This window comes from Bombus flavifrons, chromosome 9 (assembly GCF_040668555.2).
Source record: "Bombus flavifrons isolate JBK064 chromosome 9, iyBomFlav1_principal, whole genome shotgun sequence".
NCBI lineage: Eukaryota > Metazoa > Arthropoda > Insecta > Hymenoptera > Apidae > Bombus > Bombus flavifrons.
In genome coordinates, this window is record NC_138450.1 from 11265173 (window position 1) to 11271172 (window position 6000).

At 42.3% G+C, this 6000-nt stretch overlaps 1 protein-coding gene across 1 annotated transcript in view; it reads right to left on the reverse strand.

Annotated features, from left to right (window-relative positions):
- LOC138183430 (cell adhesion molecule 3) overlaps positions 1-5415 on the reverse strand; it is a 114567-nt gene extending 109152 nt beyond the window's left edge. The window contains exon 1 of the mRNA XM_069120316.1: positions 5025-5415. The gene's annotated coding sequence lies outside the window, so the exon portion shown is untranslated. The remainder of the gene's footprint in view (positions 1-5024) is intronic.
- Positions 5416-6000: the final 585 nt, after the last annotated feature.

Here is a 6000-nt window from a genome sequence, read left to right on the forward strand (position 1 = left end):
ACACTTTATTTACTAACTTTACACTTGAACTAACTTTACACTTGAACGCGTCTATGATACGCATTTCTTCTTGGGAATAAGGCAGAAGCTCACAATTACTAAAAAAGACATAATGTGTGAAACTTATTAGTTGTTATTAATGCGCTTGCTTAAAGGAAACGAGCTCTCGAACCGTCTCGCAACCTTTGACTAATGCACTTCCTTGCTTCTTTGGAAGAAGAAACGAAATATCCGTCGTATAAAAGATTTTTACTACTTCGGACGCTACGTCCTTTTTCCTTTCGTGAGAGTGAAGGAATGAAGAAAAGAAGGTTCTACGCGTGGACATAATGCGAGAAAGGCCCGGGGGCCTGTATGACGGATTTTAACGTTTAAATTTAACGTTCGTAAAATCAAATTCAATGTACCAAAATGTTTCCCTTAACTACTTATCTTCTAAACAAACGTTTTCTTTCAAAATTCTGTGATTTTACTTTCAAATTACGTTCTTATAACGTAACACAAATACCTTGCAGCATAATACCAGAATTTACAACGATATGCGAAAGCGGAAATAGAAGTTACAGGGTGTGCTAAGATGATCAAAGATTTGATAAGAATAATCAAAGGCTCTTAAATTAACGCTGTAAAAATTAATACAACAACGATGAAGATATAATCTCCTCGTTCAAATAGCACAATGAACAACTTGTTGCAGTTCTCTGATAAATCTTGTATATCTGCGCCCTTGTATTCTTCGTATCATTTCATACGTTTCGTATCGTTGAAAATATTCTTCTTGGCGCGTTTAATGCATTCTCTCGAAATTGTACATCGCGTTGTGTTTGTCCTCTCGTTCGTATCACGATCATCGAGCGAGAAGCGTTCGTTTTTCGAATAAACAAATAAACGACTTAATGCGATTACACGACCGTAAAACTGTCGGCGGATAATTTGAATGGTCGTTCGGGTTCCGACAGCTTTCCTTTCCAATGCGACGGCCATTCATAAGAAACAAAGGATCGTCCATAATGAAAGTAAAGTACAACGAAATGCGACATTTCTTTCGCTGTCCTCTCGTTGCAGCGCATCATAAACGATTCGAAAGAGAGGAAATCGATAAATCGATGCTGCTGGGCTCGTGCAGAGCGACCCAGCGCGACGTAGAGACGTAGCATGGACACCGCTTAAGCATCTGGCGCGATGATTTAATCGTGGTGTAACTGCGCGTTTGTTTACCGAACCTAAACAAGCTTCGAATCGACGCGGACATGGACCATCTTGCCGATGTGTACTTGCATTCCGAATGCTCTGGCATTCTCATTAGTCCAGGCGTCGTAGTAAGACCACTAAACCGAAACTCAAACGAAAGTTTGATAGCTTGCCTGTTTTCCATTTTATACCGTTCCATGTCATTCCGTTTCGTGGGAATTTTTAGCTCAGAGTGTTTACGGTTCCGCCGAGAGATCGTAATTTCGTAGCAACTTATCGAAACACCGGCCATCTCGTTAAACAAACGTCTAACTTCCCATTTAATCATGACAGAAAGCTGAATTTCCAAAATAATGTTCTCTCGTGCACAGCAAGAGGGTCGTAGCCAATTAGTTTTTATCCATCGAGAGACACGCAGCGCAGCTTGTGCAATTTGCTAAAAGAAGACCGAGAATGTGCTGCAATCGCGAATATAATTTCGGTCCCGGCGAATATTAAGGTTTCGCTTGTCGGCAGCCGAGTACCACGGCAAACTTTCGTTTACTCGTGAAAAACACACACTTCTTTATGTGCCCGCGGATAAAAGGGATTTATATTTCACGAGATCCGAGAATACAACGGAGAAATATTTTCCTCGCCCGCTTGCGACACCGTGCAGCGATTCTGTCAAGTAACAGCAACGATTTTTAACACCTACAAAGGAAAAAGGAAAACCCAAAGTCGGTCGTGATTGTTCATTCGATGACATCACGTTATCAAAATAAGTGGTAGAATTACGGGGAAATAACTGGATGAAACAGGTTCTCTGTGTGTGCATTGTCAGGCTGCCATGCAATGTACGTTCGGATACGCGGTCTATCTTTTCTCGGCTCTTTCTCTTTCTTTTTTTTTTCACCTCTCATCGACTTCTTTTCCATCTGTTCGTTCGAAGGTGAAATTAAACCGGATAGAGAAGTGCCGACACGATGGTGCAGCCGAGTGTCAGCACTATCGGCACGAATCTAACCATGCGCGCTAGACTTGGCGTTATTCGAATCGTCGGGGCGTAGCTCAACCCCCGATGGAATTGGCATTAGAAGCAGCCACGAAAACCGAGACGAACCAACGAAAGTGAAAGTGGAACAATACGTCCGCGAGAATTTCTATCGAGAAAAGATCTTTTTTCGATCTCCTCTCCTATCACAGAAGTCTGTTCTTTCTGTAAAACGTCAAATATGTACCTTTTCTCGACAGATGGACACATCTCTCTGGATGGCGAGACCCATAGTGAAATTAAATTCAGTGTGAAAAAAGTTTTTTCTGCCAGATAATGAAAAGAAGAGTGGATCGCTATCCACGCAGATAGAAATATGATTTGGACAAGACACGCGGACGTGGAAAGGCATAAGGCGTAAAGTTGATTTCCATGAAGAGAAGTGGAAACTTCGACGTTTTTAACGGCGAAAGAATTTCTCGTCTTACGACCAACGAAACCTCGTCGATCTGATCCCACGTACGTGGACGCTGTACAAAACGAACACACGTAACTTTTATTATAAGACGTCGAAGTCTAGTATCCGTCGTAGATGTCGCGTAACTCCGTCCGTCGAATGAGATTTCCAGAAACTTCGACGCGCTTCGTTGAATCGAAAAATCTACGGTCCAACGCTGTGTCGACGTCGAGATAAAGAAGAGAATTTTGATCATTTATTTAGTACTATTCTTGATCGATAAACTCGTCCTCCAACTCGACGGAAGCTTCGCTTCTCATACTTCAAGTTGCGACTCGCGAGAAAAATGAAAAAGAACACGCGTGACAGTCGAAAGGGAGATCAAAGGAATTTGGTCTACAACCAGGAAATTTGGACGCCAAATTTTCCTAATCAACAGAATACGGCGAAGAGAAGTTCGACGGTCTTTGCACGTGCACCAGGCAGCCTCCTCTCGTTAGACTTGTAAATGAGTCTTGCGCAAATTACGCGGGTTAAATGTCAAATACGAGTAAACTCGTAGAATTCCTGACGATCCAGTTTCCTTCGATAAACGCAATCGGTAACAATGGCAGTGGCAATGGCGTAAGGTAGTAAGGTAGAAGGCAAAAAAGACTAGTCAAAGAAGTGGTTGTCATCGCGACGACAGAATTAACAAATCCGACAAACCGCTCCGAATGAACTTAATGGAGCGAACAATACGCGTCAATCTTCTCGTTAAGCACGTAATCTAGTTACAAACTTTTTTCATTTCGCTCAAAGCCCTCTTCTCTTCAATGTTCACGTTCCTTCAGACGGATTCCAATTGCAGTTGAAAACGCGCGTCATCAAATACTTTTAAACCAGAAGTGTCTTGGATCGATAGAATTTTCTGACCTTTGACCTCATCCCGAGAAATCTTTGCCAAAATCGTGTCTTTCTTCTGCCTGCGTGAAAATTTACGACCCCTGACGCGTTATAAATCTCCAACTCACGCTTGCAGCAGCCGTAATTTCATTATTTACGTGGTTCGTGTACCTGACGGAAACCGCTAATGTTATTGGCGAAACGCGTAATTAATTTCCAGCCGAGTTAAACATCGATTTCTTGCTTTCACGCGCCGGCTAATCTCTTCTCCCATTAAACGCTTTAAGAATATGTTCAAAAAAAAAAAAAAAAGAAAAGAAATAACAAGAAAGGGAAGCAATAGAAGCATAGCCATCGGTAAACGATGACTCAATGGGCACTGTAGGCAATGGGTAGCTCGGTGAATTGCCATTTTAATTGGACCGGAGAGCGTTCAGAATGAAATGATAGAACATCGTTAAGTGTACACACATAGCGCACCTCAACGATCCTTATCTTAATTGTCGATAAAACCCCGAAATGCGTCGATATAGCGGGACATGTTCATCGGCCGCTTCCCAGTCGCGTTCAGGGTATTGGATTAACGATCAGAAAACCAGTGAAATTCAGCCTTTAATTGTAGTCGCAATTGTTGGAACACGTCGAACGATAACCGGCCCTCGCGTGCTTGGCAACTACGAAACGTCAAGCAAACTTGTGAGATTTTCTACGTAACGACCGAGACCGAACGATAAGCCGCACGAATTACCACGATTCTCGTCCATCTAAAGAAAGAAAAACTATATTCCCCGAAAATTAGAAGAAAAAAGGGCGCCGTGGAGGCTTTGAACGCGTGTACTATCATCGTCAAGAGATACGCAATTTGTAATATTAACGAGCATAATATAATATATACGTTCTGACAAAATTGACTTTCCTTTAACGAAACTTCGAACCAATCAAAAGCTGTTGGTCTCGTTCCTTTTTCCAAAGTTATAATCAAGTTTAATCCCCGACGTTATTCCCTTAGTTTAAGAAACATGTCGGGACAACCGAAAATCCAACTAAACGAAAATAGAGTGCGAGTGGATTGGAGCGAGAGTTAATAAAGATAAAGTTTTCGTTGGCAACGTTTACAGCTAAAGAACAGCGGAGAACGCTGTGCATACTATCATCTCAGGAAGTTCCCTTTCCGCTGAACTTCTTTTCTGGCAGCTTGTGAAATTCAATTCTATCGCGAGCAAGCCTGCGTTCGTAAAACTACAGTTTCCAAAAAATTGTCCATAACGTCAATGTAACGTGGTCGACTCAGACTTTAAACGATGTATGTATTTTTCTTTGCGCCATTGACAATTTATTTTCACCGTATGTGTGTTCTCGTGTTACCCATTTGTATACGCGCTCCATAAATCATTATGGATGTATACATCCATACATGTATATTGATATACATGTATCAACATGTATACCAATATCTGACATTGTTGTCAGTTTTGCGTACACAGCTTACATTCCTCTGACATTGTAGCACTTTCTTACCCTTTCGTTGTCTCATTCATCTCGATGGTACGCCACGCAGTGTCGCTCGCGCCATAAGCAAACACAAGTTCGTCAGTTTCCACCGGTATTGCCACAAATGGTGGTGGTTTGTATGCAGTGGTGTAACGCGCAGCCGAGCTGAGTCGAGGATGCAGTCTTTGCCATTTACACGAGCTGCGAAGCAGCGCGTTTCCTCATTAGGTATACTTAATTAGAAAACTTGTGCGGCATACGGCACGCGAGTAAATCTCTCTGTGACAACGTTCGGTTGCTTCTATGGTGGTAAAACACGTACGTATAACCTTTTCGCGAGTTTACCGTTCAGAATACACGATGCTCTGTTTTCGATCCGACTCATTGTCTACGAGCCGACATTCTTCTCGCCGAGCATACCGTCACGTCGTTGCGCGACGACGAATTGCAGCAAACGCGAGATCACCTGCCACTGCGATACGATTTACGGATCTTTAGTAGATGTGATTCTATACATATCGCTCTATTGCTCCTTTTTTGGTCCAACGATCTCGATTCTGGAACACCTAACAATAGCAGTTTCGATTATCGAGTTAAGAACAGAGACGCGCTATTGATAAATTTTATGCGCTATGACGTTGATCGTTAATGCTGTCAGTTACGGTTACCAGGAATCCATGAAACGTCGTCGGAGAAAGAAGACGTGGAATTCGACAGAGGATTGAACGATGCGCCGGTAATCTAGCTGATCACTTTAGGAGCGTGAATGGAAGCGAAGTAAATGACGTTGAGAAACTTTTCGAGTTTCATCGAAGATGTCAGCGGCAACGAAGAGGGCGTTCAACGAAGCTAATCCCAACTTGTTAGCTTTCACTTTTGAGCGAGATACTTGAAATTTAAAAAACCTGGAATTTAATCAAATTGGCAGGAATTTTTTCACATCTCCGTTAACTCTACTATTTAAAAGCACGAACACGTTTCGACCGGATAGATTGCGATGCGA